The 15,537-nt window shown below is 46.9% G+C and overlaps 1 long non-coding RNA gene across 1 annotated transcript in view; it reads left to right on the plus strand.

Annotated features, from left to right (window-relative positions):
* Positions 1–14,066, plus strand: part of LOC113876582 — a 188,938-nt gene extending 174,872 nt beyond the window's left edge. Inside the window, exon 4 of the long non-coding RNA XR_003506531.1 lies at positions 13,942–14,066. This is a non-coding gene — a long non-coding RNA (uncharacterized LOC113876582). The remainder of the gene's footprint in view (positions 1–13,941) is intronic.
* The last annotated feature ends 1,471 nt before the right edge of the window (positions 14,067–15,537 follow it).

A 15,537-nucleotide genomic window follows, 5' to 3' on the forward strand; every position in this document is an offset into this window, starting at 1 on the left:
AACCAGGTGTGACCATGCAGGGGCTCTGCCCCTCTCTGGAGGGAGGAGGTGCTAGTAGTTTCTGTCCTGTGGGGGCTCCTTGCAGTGTTTCCCGAGGGACTGAACAGCACTGAGCAAAGTCTCCGGAGAGTTTCCCGTCAGACACCTCTGAGTTCTGGAAGAAGAAAAAATAAAGATAAATGGCAGATACTGCTTACTAGACTAAAACACACACAAATTGATCATAAATCCCAAACTAAGATGTTGATTCTTATTTCAAGCAAAAATGCCTGTGTTTTCAGCAATGCTCTGCCTGGAAAGGTTGTACAAAGGGCTGACACACACCCTATCTTACCAAAGGAGCTGGTGATCCCTGAGAATGAAGGAAGAATACACATGAAACGTGCGAATTAAAATGAGGTGTTCTCTTCCCCCTAACAGTCTTACTTTTAATAGTTATTTAGAAGAAATCTGCATTTTTCACTTGAAATGTGCCGAGCCTTTGTTGGCCAGCTCTGTGTACCAGTCTGCCTGCCTGTTTCCACTGGCTTGTCATGCTCACTAATTAGAGAGCTGCCGCCTGATTCACCTTGTTAATTAGAGGGACTTGCACACGGAGCCCTTCGGGCAGTGTGCGAGACAGCCTCGCACCAGTGCCCCGAGAACGATGCGTCTGTGAAGTCATTCTTCTCATCTACCTTCTATTTTTCATTTGAAATGAATAAATCATTGAGATTTTCCTTGTGGAGTGAGAATGCAAGAATTCACATCTCTGTAAGATGTAAATTACATGTGATCAATAGGAAGGGATGACTTGGGTATTGTACTTACATGATTTCCTAATTTACTTCTTGTCAGTGTATGAAAAATGGCCTCAAATATGTGTCCCCCCTCCATGAATCAGTGTCCTTCATCTGGGAAAGGAGGGTGTTGAGTGAGAAAGACAGCTGCTTCGTTTGAGCTGTTGGAGTCTGGTCTGGTGGTTTGTTGTTCTCTTGCACAGAAAGAGGGAAGCCTCTGAAACACAGTCATCCAAGGAGGGAGTTTGACCAGCTCCTTCTCCTAGGCCACGCTCGGCCCCCCTCTGCTCAGGAAGAAGCAAGATGCAACAGGTCATTTTGTTGGACACGGTCTTTTGTAATAGAGACCTGCACTTCTTGGAACTGAAATTTTATTTTATTTTTAAATTTTTATTTATTTATTTTTTAAATTAAAAAAAAATGGATTTTTTTGGCTGTGCTGGGTCTGCATTGCCACGCATGAACTTTCTCTAGTTACAGTGAGCAGGGCCTACTCCTTGTGGTGCATGGGCTTCTCACTGGGGTGGCTTCTCTGGTCGCAGAGGCTGAGCTCTAGAACGCAGGCTCAGTAGTTGTGGCACACGGGCTTAGTTGCCCTGAGGCATGTGAAATCTTCCTGGACCAGGGATCAAACTTATGTGCCCTGCGTTGGCAGATGGATTCTTAACCTCTGGACCACCAGGGAAGCCCAGAACCGAGACTTTAAATGTACTGTGTCTTTTTTTTTTTTAAGTGTTTGTTTAAAGTTTATTTCTCAAAAATATTTTCTTGGCTGTGCTGCACAGCCTGTAGGTTCTTAGCTCCCCAGCCAGGTATCAAACCCGTGCCACCCCCTGCCTTGGAAGCATGGGATCTAAACCACTGGACCTCATGGGAAGTCCCTATCGTGTGTCTTTTAAAAGACCAAAAATTTAAATAGTAGTTTGGCTTAGATGCCATGCCAGAAGCAGTAGTGCCTTTAAGCACCACGTTGCCTCCTATTCCAACCTGCAAAACACTTTGGAAATAAATTTCAGTGGCCTTCTCTCCTGCTGCTTGGTTAAAAAGAAGTGTTGTGGTTAAATGAGAATGGAAAAGAGAGTGACCTCTCATTGGGTGAAAGGTGTAGCTTTAAAAAAAAGAGAGAGAAGCGAGGCTCAGCCCCACCAAGTCTGGGTGTCTCTGCTGAGAAGCCTGTTCAATAACCCCATTATCAGTCTGGGTGGTTAATGAATATCTTAAACAGGTTCACCTTTCTGCACATCCAGAGCATTTGCAATCATTGTATGTGCTCAATAACAGATTTTTGGCAAAAGATTTGCAAATGTTTCTTTAGAAAAAGGAAGCCTTTTATACCTGCTTTTCCTGAGAAAAAAACACAGAGCGCGTAACTGTTTTTGTAGGTGCTTTCCCCACCATTCTCAACATCCGACCTTGCGCTCATGAGCACACACTGAGCACTTGTTGCTTGCAGAGCACTGCCCCAGTCCTGGGGGAAGCCTGAGACACAGAGGTCATCCTTGTCCTCAGGACCCCACATACGAGTGGAATAAAGAACCAGAAAAGAAGCAAGTCATTACCCCTGAGTGGTGGGTAGTGGGGAGCCTGCCAGGGGAGGGGACTTGGGACTGAGGCCACAGAGGGAGGGACTCTGTGAGGGCCACTGGGGACCAGGCAGAACTGGCCAAGTGGAGGAGGACTTGCAGGCAGGGAGCACGGCACGTGCAAAGGTGTGGAAATACTGCCCGTTGCAGGGGTGTGAGTGGAGGGAAGGCTGGAGGATGAGTCAGTTAGAGGAGAGAGGGCTGCAGGGGACAGGGGCACACTGCTCAGGTCCCTAAGGCCCACACACTACCCTGGATGCTAGCTCGGGTGCACAGCATTGCTGTTGGCTCTGCTATAGCCTCCAGCCCGGCTGGGGAGTCAGGGGCAGAAGGGACAGTGTGTGGCCACCGCAGGCCTGGGCTTTGGCTTAGGAGGAGCCCATGCAGGTCTATAGAACTCCATGGGAGGATGCAGAAGTGTCCTCAGCCCCTTCAACGCATCTACTCTCTGCACAGCTCCAGCCCCGGGTGCAGGGCCCATGAAATGTAGGGAATAGAGGGTGATGGGATGGATACTGGCCTGCCAGGAATCTCAGAGGCAAAGGAAGCTGCCTCTGCAAGAGCATCCGCCTGCTTGACCTTGAAAATTTTACTGAGGGTCACAGGGTGCAGCATGGGTCCTCACACAGCACTTTCCCAAACACCTTGTTCAGTTCCTCAGGTGGGATTTGAGCACCTGGCCTTTACTGCTGCTGCTACCGCTGCTAAGTCGCTTCAGTCGTGTCCGACTCTGTGCGACCCCATAGGCAGCAGCCCACCAGGCTCCGCCGTCCCTGGGATTCTCCAGGCAAGAACACTGGAGTGGGTTGCCATTTCCTTCTCCAATGCATGAAAGTGAAAAGTGAAAGGGAAGTCGCTCAGTCGTGTCCGACTCTTAGGACCCCATGGACTGCAGCCTACCAGGCTCCTCCATCCATGGGATTTTCCAGGCAAGAGTACTGGAGTGGGGTGCCATTGCCTTCTCTGGGCCTTTACTGGGTTGAATGCAAGTAAGTGTGAGTCGCTCAGTTGTGTCTGACTCTTTGTGACCCCATGGACTGTAGCCTGCCAGACTCCTCTGTCCACAGGATACTCCAGGCAAGAATACTGGAGTGGGCTGCCATTTCCTTCTTCAGGGGAGTGTGAATAGCCAGGGATGCAAAGATATAAAAGCCCCGTCTCTTCTCTTTAAGAAGCTCACAAGAGACGGCAGAAGTGGTGTGTGTTTGCAGAGAATATAGAGGACGCACTGTAAATTTCAAAGCAGCAGCCTGGAGAGAGAGGCCTCACTGGGGAGGTGACATGGCTCTGAGTTTTCCAGAATGAGGAAAATTTATTAGAATGAAGTAGTGGGGGAGGATTTTCTAAACAAGGGGCAGTTAGTGCAGAGTGAGGAGACGTGAGTGTGCATGGTGGGTTCAGAGGCTGCAAGAATTCATCAGGTTCCAACTTGGAATGAACCTAGAGAGTTTGTAGTAGGGTCTCCCGGGGGAGAGGATCAGAGGTTTTAGTGTTAGTGTTAGTCACTCAGTCATGTCTGACTCTTTGCAACCCCATGGATGTAGTCCACCAGGTTCCTCTGTCCATGGTATTCTCCAGGCAAGAATACTGGAGAGGATAGCTGTTCCCTTCTCCCGGGGATCTTCCCAACCCAGGGATTGAACCTGGGCCTCCTGCATTGCAGGTGGATTCTTTACCAAATGAGTCACCTCCGACTGCGAGGTTTTAGGACAAAGTGAAAACAGGATCAGATGTAAATTTATAAAGGAGGCTTTGGCCAATCCCTCCCCCACTCAGTTGTACCACACCAGAGGTGCTTTCCCTGATGTTTCCTCTCCTTGATGTTTTATAAAATGTTGTACAAGGTGAAGGCAGAGACTCTCTGCCCATCCAGGCAGCCAGGGTTTGAACCAGCATGGACTGAAGGAGATTCTGAGGTGGAAAAAATAGACCTTGGGAGAAGAGAGTGCAGGGACCCTCCAGAAGGAGGCTTCCAGCTTTGGGGACAGAGCATCAGAGTGAATTAATAGCCTTCTATTTGTAGAGTCTAGCGGTTGTCTCTTGCAGCTACTTGAGACTTCTCGTTTCACAGCTTACTGGTTTACAGCCACAGAAATGGAAAATCCAGCCATATTCACACCCACCGTCCAGGTGGTGTTGGATTTGATGATGAATTCATCACCCCCAGGACACACCGCTGCTTCTAAATTGGTTGTAAGATGACAGTTGAAAGCTGTACCCACTTTATATGGTGTGCTCCCCCCTTTTAGAATCTCTTTTCTATAGAAAGGTGTGGTCAGCCTGGCACCAAGCAGGAGGGAAAGCCAGGCGGCCCAGACCTGGACCCTCTTTTAATTCAGGAATACCTGGACACAACCTCATCTCCAAGGGGATGAAACCACCTTCTCAAACAAGTCCTGTGTGTGGAGTGAGCTTTACAGATCACTTCGGGGGGTTCATAATGCTATCTAAATATTGTAGGATTAATGGCATCACCAACGTGATGGACATGAGTTTGAGCAAGCTCCAGGAGTTGGTAATGGACAGGGAAGCCTGGTGTGCTGCAGTCCATGGGGTCACAAAGAGTCAGACGTGACTGAGTGACTGAACTGATTGAAAGTAACCATCAACCAGCATAGTACCCTCTCCCTTGGGACAGTCCTCAGGCACAATTCTGCTCCTTAATGCTCATAACCGCTACGAGGCTTTGCCACATTCAGGGTTAGAGACGATGCTTGAATTTCATCTGTCATCCTTCAAGATTCAGTCAGTGTCACTGATGGATGCTGGGCTCTGAGCTGGTCTCTGAAGTGGCCCCTCCCAGAGCCAGTGCGCCTGGGGGAAGCTTCTCAGGAAGGGTGATGGGGTTGGGGCCTACCTCTCACAAGTGCATCGGTGCTCAGGCACAAACCTCTGTCTCTGTCTTTGAAGAAGACAAGAGGTTGTTCCTTTAGCAAGTCATTTGCTTCAGTACCATGAAGGGGCACACACACACACACAGTGAAGGGAAAGTAGTATTAAAATAGCAACTGAAATCCCCATAAGGCTTCTCCCAGGACATGAGACTTCCCACCATGGACCTCATTCTCCTGGCCATCCACTCCACTGTCCTCCGGCCTCTGGGCTGAGTGCCACACGTTGGTGCTCTAGCTTCTTAAGTTCATGACATGTCTCAGGAGAGAAGAGTCTTGCCCACTGCCCGGTGCCCCAGTGGTGCCGAGTCTAGCAGCACAGTGGATTTTTGGGGAACTGCTGCTAAATGATCAGTTGTTTCTCCACACATTTAAAAATTTCATCCTTTGCTTGATTCTAAAGGTAATGTGTGTTAGTGTGTGACGATGGACCAATGTGATGATGCACTTTCCAATCTGGAAAGTGCAAAATTGTATAGTCCATGGGGTCGCAAAGAGTCAGACACAACTGAGCAGCTTTCACTCACTCACTCACATGAGAATTTTTAATATCAAATATTTTTTATAACATTTCTTTATTTTATTCATTTATTTGGCTGCATGTGCGATCTTGGTTCCCCAACCAGGGATTGAACCAGTGACCCTGCGTTGGGAGCATGGAATCTTAACCACTGGACCAGCACAGAAGTCCAGCCCACAGTAGTATTGATGAGCTGGGATACAGGGCATGCAGGTGTGTGCAGATGGATGCAGGTATCCCAGCTACAGAAGGCTGCTGAGTGCTTGCAGCAAACGGTGTATAAATCAGGGACTAGTGAATCTGCCCTTAAGATGCAGACAGCGCATCTTTTTTCCTGTCTGTCCTTTGCTAGAATAGACCAAACAATCTTGAATTCTAAATCGAAGGACTCATCTTGATACAACTTTAACCCATATTTATATTTCAAAACTTGGTGATTTGGGGGCTCTGCTCAGAAAATGAAATGTGTGATGCTTTCTTAAGCTTGAGGTTGTTGTTCTGTCACTCAGTCGTGTCCAACTCAGTGACCTCATGAACTGCAACACACCAGGCTTCCCTGTCCTTCACCATCTCCCAGGGTTTTTTCAAACTCATGTCCATTGAGTCGGTGATGCCATCCAACCATCTCATTCTCTGTCGTCCCCTTCTCCTCTTGCCTTCAATCTTTCCCAGCATTAGGGTCTTTTCTAATGAATCAGCTTTTCGAATCAGGTAGCCAAAGTATTGGAGCTTCAGCTTCAGCATCAGTCCTTCCAATGAATATTCAGTGTTGATTTCCTTAAGCACGAGGGCATATTCGTTATTCTACAGTTATCTACTGAGCACTTCCCTGTTCAGATCAGATCAGATCAGTCACTCAGTCGTGTCCGACTCTTTGTGACCCCATGAATTGCAGCACGCCAGGCCTCCCTGTCCATCACCAATTCCGGGAGTTCACTGAGACTCACGTCCATTGAGTCAGTGATGCCATCCAGCCATCTCATCCTCTGTCGTCCCCTTCTCCTCTTGCCCCCAATCCCTCCCAGCATCAGAGTATTTTCCAATGAGTCAATTCTTCCCATGAGGTGGCCCAAGTACTGGAGTTTCAGCTTTAGCATCATTCCTTCCAAAGAAATCCCAGGGCTGATCTCCTTCAGAATGGACTGGTTGGATCCCCTTGCAGTCCAAGGGACTCTCAAGAATCTTCTCCAACACCACAGTTCAAAAGCATCAATTCTTCAGGGCTCAGCCTTCTTCACAGTCCAACTCTCACATCCATACATGACCACAGGAAAAACCATAGCCTTGACTAGATGAACCTTTGTTGGCAAAGTAATGTCTCTGCTTTTGAATATGCTATCTAGGTTGGTCATAACTTTCCTTCCAAGGAGTAAGCGTCTTTTAATTTCATGGCTGCAGTCACCATCTGTAGTGATTTTGGAGCCCAGAAAAATAAAGTCTGACACTGTTTCCACTGTTTCCCCATCTATTTCCCATGAAGTGATGGGACCGGATGCCATGATCTTCGTTTTCTGAATGTTGAGCTTTAAGCCAACTTTTTCACTCTCCACTTTCACTTTCATCAAGAGGCTTTTTAGTTCCTCTTCACTTTCTGCCATAAGGGTGGTGTCATCTGCATATCTGAGGTTATTGATATTTCTCCCGGCAATCTTGACTCTAGCTTGTGCTTCCTCCAGTCCAGCGTTTCTCATGATGTACTCTGCATATAAGTTAAATAAACAGGGTGACAATATACAGCCTTGACGTACTCCTTTTCCTATTTGGAACCAGTCTGTTGTTCCATGTCCAGTTCTAACTGTTGCTTCCTGACCTGCATACAAATCTCTCAAGAGGCAGATCAGGTGGTCTGTTATTCCCATCTCTTTCAGAATTTTCCACAGTTTATTGTGATCCACACAGTCAAAGGCTTTGGCATAGTCAATAAAGCAGAAATAGATGTTTTTCTGGAACTCTCTTGCTTTTTCGATGATCCAACGGATGTTGGCAATTTGATCTCTGGTTCCTCTGCCTTTTCTAAAACCAGCTTGAGCGTCAGGAAGTTCACAGTTCACATATTGCTGAAGGCTGGCTTGGAGAATTTTGAGCATTACTTTACTAGCGTGTGAGATGAGTGCAATTGTGTGGTAGTTTGAGCATTCTTTGGCATTGCCTTTCTTTGGGATTGGAATGAAAACTGACCTTTTCCAGTCTTGTGGCCACTGCTGAGTTTTCCAAATTTGCTGGCATATTGAGTGTAGCACTTTCACAGCATCATCTTTCAGGATTTGGAATAGCTCAACTGGAATTCCATCACCTCCACTAGCTTTGTTCGTAGTGATGCTTTCTAAGGCCCACTTGACTTCACATTCCAGGATGTCTGGCTCTAGGTCAGTGATCACACCATCGTGATTATCTGGGTCATGAAGATCTTTTTTGTACAGTTCTTCTGTGTATTCTTGCCATCTCTTCTTAATATCTTCTGCTTCTGTTAGGTCCATACCATTTCTGTCCTTTATCGAGCTCATCTTTGCATGAAATGTTCCTTTGGTATCTCTGATTTTCTTGAAGAGATCCCTAGTCTTTCCCATTCTGTTGTTTTCCTTTATTTCTTTGCATTGATCTCTGAAGAAGGCTTTTTTATCTCTTCTTGCTGTTCTTTGGAACTCTGCATTCAGATGCTTATATCTTTCCTTTTCTCCTTTGCTTTTTGCTTCTCTTCTTTTCACAGCTATTTATAAGGCCTCCCCAGGCAGCCATTTTGCTCTTTTGCATTTCTTTTCCATGGGGATGGTCTTGATCCCTGTCTCCTGTACAATGTCATGGACCTCATTCATCAGGCACTCTATCTATCAGATCTAGGCCCTTAAATCTATTTCTCAGTTCCACTGTATAATCATAAAGGATTTGATTTAGGTCATACCTGAATGGTCTAGTGGTTTTCCCTACTTTCTTCAATTTAAGTCTGAATTTGGCAATAAGGAGTTCATGGTCTGAGCCACAGTCAGCTCCTGGTCTTGTTTTTGCTGACTGTATAGAGCTTCTCCATCTTTGGCTGCAAAGAATATAATCAATCTGATTTCGGTGTTGACCATCTGGTGATGTCCATGTATACAGTCTTCTCTTGTGTTGTTGGAAGAGGGTGTTTGTTATGACCAGTGCATTTTCTTGGCAAAACTCTATTAGTCTTTGCCCTGCTTCATTCCGTATTCCAATGCCAAATTTGCCTGTTACTCCAGGTGTTTCTTGACTTCCTACTTTTGCATTCCAGTCCCCTGTAACGAAAAGGACATCTTTTTTGGGTGTTAGTTCTAAAAGGTCTTGTAGGTCTTCATAGAACTGTTCAACTTCAGCTTCTTCAGCGTTACTGGTTGGGGCATAGACTTGGATTACTGTGATATTGAATGGTTTGCCTTGGAAACAAACAGAGATCATTCTGTTGTTTTACACTGATTTCTAACTTCTACCCCAAAACTGTAAGAGAACACATTTGTGTCATTTTAACCCTATCCCATCCCCCACCCTTTGTACTCAGGGTTTGTGGTTACTTGTTACAGCAGCCACAGGAAACTAATACAGACAGAGTCAGAGGGACCTAGGAGTAGAATCCACCAGCCTGGGGACTGAGTGGATGTATTTGTTGCAGGGATGGGAGACATCTAGGAGGTACCCAAGCTGGCTTCTGCCAAAAGCAAGCCTGAGACTCAGTTAGAGGTGTAGGACCAGGCCCAGGAAGCAGAGGGAGGACCCAGGGAAGGAAGAGACTCCTGTGAAGGTGTGTGATTGAGCTGGTGACTTCAGCAGGCAGAGAAGCCACGTGGAATACTCACCTGAATCGTCCCTCAGGAGGACAGGTAGCTGGGGCATTTATCCACTAGCTCCCATGTCCCAGTGGTTGATGGTTGCCTGTATTAGGGTTTTCTAGAATCAATGGACTATGTAAATATTATATTTATATTATATTTAATATAAATATGTCAAATATTCATTATAATTAATCTCATATACATCTCTCATATATGCTAAATATCTATATCTGTAACATGTAACAAAAATAAGAATGTATACATATATATATATATATGTATATATAGGTCTTCCCTGGTGGCTCAGTGGTAAAGAATCCACCTGCCAATGCAGGAGACCCTGGGTTGGGAAGATATCCTGGAGTAGGAAATGACAACCCACTCCAGTATTCTTGCCTGGGAAATCCCATGGAGACAGGAGCCTGGCAGGCTACAGACCATGCAGTCACCAAAGAGTTGGATATGACTTAGCGACTAAATAACAACAGCAACTATGTGTGTGTGTGTGTGTGTGTGTGTGTGTGTGTATCAATAGAGAGAGAGATTTTATGATGAACTGGTTCATATGATTATGGAGGCTCACATGATTATCACAAGATCTGCAGTCAGCCAGCTGGAGCCAGGACAGCCAATGGGGGTAGAAGACCACTGAAAACCAGCAGGCACAAGCCCCAGGAGAAGCTGATGGTTCAGTTAAAATCCAAAGGCAGGAACAAAAAACCCCGTGTTCTCAACTCAAACGGACAAGAGGAATTCTCTCTCACTCTCAAGAGTGTCAGCCTTTTTGTTCCATTCCGACCTTCAAAAAACTGGACGAGGGCTGCCCACATTGGGGAGGACCATCTTCTTTACTCAGTCTACCAACTCAAGTGTTAATGTCACCCAGAAACACCCCACAGATACACCCAGGGTAATGTGTGACCAAGTATCTGGGTACTTCATGGCCCAGTCAGGTTGACACACGGAATGAACTGTCACCCAGGCCCTAGGGTGTTGTCCCTCCGTCCCCTGCTTGAGTGGTCTCCTGTGACGACTGAAAAATCTGGTGAGTACTGAGGGGTGCCTTGGAGGTGGGACTGCTGTGCTGAAATCAGGTGTGTCTGGGGGACGCAGCTAGGGCACAGGAAGCATCCGCCTCAGGTTCCTGACCTTCTGGCTTGGGCAAGGAGGGGAGTGGGGAGCCCAGTAGGTGGAGCCAGGCTTGGGGAGGGGGCACAGATTCTAGTAGCAATGGGCTGGGTTTTCATATGCCAGGGCCTGCAGGCAGCTTGAGCTGAGGTGGGGCTGAAGCTCTGGAGCCCTAGGGTGAGGGGTCCTGGTGAGACCAGCTGCAGAAGAGCAAAGGGACGGAGTCTGACTGCAGTGGGGTGTGTGTGAGGGGGCAGGGGTGACGTGAAGCCCACAGCCCAGGACAGTCCCTTCAAGGAGAACCATAGGACAGAGGTTGAGTGAGAGTTAGAGTGAAAGGAGGATTTAAGTTGAGAAAAAGACTATTCCGTCAGTCAGTCAACAAGCATTATTGAGCCCCTAATCTATGACAGTCCCTGGGGATACCACCATTATCAACACACACTAAGCTTCTCTCCTTGGAGAGTAAATGTGTATAGAAAACACAACAATTTCAGATACTGTAAACATAAAACAAAAATAAAATAACTGCAGGGAATTCCCTGGCAGTCCAGTGGTCATTATCCCTGTCACTGCCATGGCCCAGGTTCAATCCCTGGTCAGGGAATGAAGGTCCTGCCCCCAAAAAAATTAAATAAAGAGAAAGAGATAGATAAAATAATTTCAGATATTGATAAGAAGCACAAAGAGATAAATCAGGGTGATGTGCAAGTGAGGGCTACTTCAACTGTTAGGACCAGTTAGGGAAGGTCTCTCTGAGCAGGTGACGAGTGCTGTGGCTTTGGGGAATGAGAAGGACCTGGCTGGGCAGAGAACTGGGGGAGGGTGTGCCAGTGCAAAGACCCTGGGGTGGGTGTTTGAGGGAGAGGGGGAAGCCATGGGCCTGGAGCAGGTCAAGGACAGGAGGCTGCTGACTGGCACCACGCAGGGCACTGTAGGCCATGGGGGCTTGAGGTGAGGCTAGTTGTCGTGTAAAGCCGTTGGAGCTTCTGAAGCAGGGAATGATTTACACATGGAATGATTTACATATTTGAAAGGTCACTCTGGGGACTTCCCTGGTGGTCCAGTGGCTAAGACTCCCTGCCTCCAACGCAGGGGGTCTGGGTTTGATACCTGGTCAGGGAACAAGGTCCCACATGCCACAGCTGAAGAACCTGCATGCCCCAGTGAAGATGGAAAACCCCCATACCACAACTAAGACCCGGCACAGCAAACAAACAAACAAATACATAAATATCAATTTTTAAAAAGGTCACTCTGGCTTTGGGGAGAATGGACTCAAAGAGGGCAAGAGTGAAAGCAGGGAGGGTAGTGAAGAGGCCCCATGGTTGTCCAAGCTGGGGGTGATGGGAGGTTTTTGGTTTTGTTTTTTTTCAAGTTCATGCTCAGTCACATCTGGTTCTTTGTGATCCCGTGGACTGTAGTCCACAAGGCTCCCCAGTCCTTGGAATTTCCCAGGCAAGAATACTGGAGTGGGTTGCCATTTCCGTCTCCAGGGGAATCTTCCAGACCCAGGGATCGAGCCTGCATCTCTTATGTCTCCTGCATTGGCAAGTGGGTTCTTTACCACTAGTGCCAGCTGGGAAGCCTGGGTGATGGTGGGAGAGGTTTGGGCAAAGATGGGCATTGCAGGAAGAGGCCTGTCTGGGTATGCTGGGATCAAAGTGAAATACACAGAAGGACAAAAATGACCATTTTCTAAGTCACTACAGTGACTGTGCCACAGTAGTGATGTAATGTGTTGTCTTAAATAGAGAGAAACTTGATAATTGCCTAGCATCAGTTCACAGGTAATGTATTCTACGAGGTGTGTGTTGTTAGCAGGTATTAGACTTGTTTAGAAGGACTCCATCAACTTAAGGAACTGTTGTGATTGGGTCATGAAAAGTGTACCTTTATTTTTTTTATAATCATAGTATAGTTGCTATACAATATTACATATATTACAAGTGTACAGTATAGTGATTCGCAATTTTCAAAGGTCGTACTCCATTTATAGTTGTTATAAAATGTTGGCTATAATTCCCATGTTGCGCAATATGTCATTGTAGCGTATTTTAGGCATGATAGTTTGTACCTTTTACTCTCCTACCCCTAAATTGCCCCTCTCCCTTCCCTGTCCCCACTGGTAGCCACTGGTTTGTTCTCTATACCTGTGAGTCTATTTTTTGTTGTATTCACTAGCTTGTTGTATTTTTTAGATTCCACATAGAAGTGATATCATACAGTATTTGTCTTTCTTTGAGTTATTTCACTGAGCATAATTCTCTCCAAGTGCATCTAGGTTTCTGAAAATGGCAAAATTCCATTCTTTTTGTGGCTGAGCAGTATTCCATTGTGTGTGTGTGTGTGTGTGTATCATCTCACACACACACACACACACACACACACACACATGTATCGGAGAAGGCAATGGCACCCCACTCCAGTACTCTTGCCTGGAAAATCCCATGGACGGCAGAGCCTGGTAGGCTGCAGTCCATGGGGTCGCTGGGAGTTGGACACGACTGAGCGACTTCCGTTTCACTTTTCACTTTCATGCATTGGAGAAGGAAATGGCAACCCACTCCAGTGTTCTTGCCTGGAGAATCCCAGGGACGGGGGAGCCTGGTGGGCTGCCATCTTTGGGGTCACACAGAGTCGGACACGACTGAAGTGACTTAGCAGCAGCAGCATATATATGTATAACTTTTTAAGAAGTTTTTAACGTTTATTTTTTTTATTGTTTTTGGCTGTGCCGAGTCCTCATTGCTGTGCGTGGGCCTTCTCCGGTTGTGAGTGGGGGCTCTCTTTGTTGCGGTGCGCAGGCTTCTCTTTGCGGTGGCTTCTCTTGTTGCGGAGAACCTGCTTTAGGCGCACAGGCTTCAGCAGTTGTGGCGCACGGACTTAGTTGCCTCAAGGCACGTGGAATCATCCCAGACCACGAATTGAAGCCATGTCCGCTGCATGGGCAGGCGGATTCTCAGCCACTGGACCACCAGGGAAGTCCGAACCACATCTTATTTATTCATTCATCTGTTGATGGACACTTAGGTTGCTTCCATATCTTGGCTGTTGTAAATAATGCTGCTGTGAACATAGGAATGCATGTATCTTTTGAATTAGGGTTTATTTTTGTTTGTTTTGAATATATATCTAGGAGTGGAATTGCTGGATCATATGCTAGTTCTATTTTTAGTTTTTTAAGAAACCTGCACACTGGAAAATGTACCCTTAATAGGGGTAGGCTTTTCACAATCCACCTGTGACATCTTTCAGAGTGAGAATGCTTCTCAGGGCAGGAGCAAAAGGCCAGCATTAGGAGAAGACCTGTTCTGGGGACAGTTAGACCCTGCTGCCCCAGCTCTCACCACATCCCCCGTGAGGATGCATCTGGAAGGAGGAGGTAAGAAGGCTCTCGACAAGGCTGCACTCAGGCTGCTTACTCAGCCGAGAGTAATGCTGCAGGGGGAGGGCAGCACGTGGGGTGGGTGGTGGGCTGGTTGTGGGCAAGGGTGTCTGCTTACTTCTGCCCACAGGTGGGGAGGAAGGTTGGAGAGCCAGGGTGCAGAGCTGTGCTTTGGAAATGGTCGGGCTGGGGACCCACTGCCCAGAAAGAGTGGATTCTTATGCCAGACCCTACTGACCTCAACAAAGTGTTTTTTGGGTTGCAGGAGGCAGACGTCCATGGTGGTCCAGCAGTTAAGAATCCACCTTGCTGGGCAGGGGATGCAGGTTCAATCCCTGGTTGGGGAAGTTAAGATCCCACATACCACAGAGCAACTAAGCCCCTGTGCCTCAAGTAGAGAGTCCATGTGCTGCAACATAAGACCCCAAGTGCTGCAACTAAGACCCAACACAGCCAAATAAGTAAATATTTTTTTAAAAAGAAAGTTTTTGGTTGAAATGCAACTTTTATTCTCTGGTTTTGGTGAGGGAGATGCTTAGTCACTTAATTTTAGCGTAGATAAGCACAGCAAAGAGGCCAGGTCAATACTTGTTGTCTGACTCTGGACCACTGATGGCCGACAGCAAGGGATGGACTCAGTCAACCCAAGGAAAAGTCCCTGCTCTACCCTTGTGAGCCTCTGTTTTTTCAGTTTGAAGTGGGCACAACCCTGTCCATCCTAAGTTCATTGAAAATGGAGGTAAAAGTAGGGTGGGTGTGTCAATTTGGACAAACCTTGAAGACATATCAGGCTAAGTGAAATAAGACAGACACTAAGGGATGAACATTGTTTGAGGTACCTAGAATAGGTAAATCCATAGAGATAGAAAGTAGAATAGCAATTCCCAGGGGCTAGGAGGAGGGAAGAATAGAGAGTCATTATTCAATGGGTTATTGTTGTTCAGTCGCTAAGTTGTGTCCAACTCTTTGTGACCCCATGGACTGCAGCATGCCAGGCTTCCCTGTCCTTCACTATCTCCTGAAGTTTGCTCCAACTCATGTCCATTGAGTCAGTGATGCCATCAACCGTCTCATCCTCTGTCTCCCCATTCTCCTTTTGCCCTCAATCTTTCCCAGCATCAGGGTCTTTTTCAATGAGTCAGTTCTTCGCATCAGGTAGCCCAAGTGTTGGAGCTTTAGCTTCAGCACCAGTCCTTCCAGTGAATATTCAGGGTTGATTTCTTTTAGGATTGGCTGGTTTGATCTCCTTGTTGTCCAAGGGACTCTCAGGAGTTCTCCAGCACCACAGTTCAAAAGCATCAATTCTTTGGCGCTCAGCCTTCTTTATGGTCCATCTCTCATATCCATTCTGATGCACGCAAATTGGATTTCCTGAGCTGCTGTGGCCTGGCTGGACCCTGGCCCAGGCCTGGACCCCAGACACCTTGGAGAATAATAACTAAATGTAGACGACTCTGAAAAGAACT

Source organism: Bos indicus x Bos taurus, chromosome 18 (assembly GCF_003369695.1).
Source record: "Bos indicus x Bos taurus breed Angus x Brahman F1 hybrid chromosome 18, Bos_hybrid_MaternalHap_v2.0, whole genome shotgun sequence".
Classification (NCBI taxonomy): Eukaryota; Metazoa; Chordata; class Mammalia; order Artiodactyla; family Bovidae; genus Bos; species Bos indicus x Bos taurus.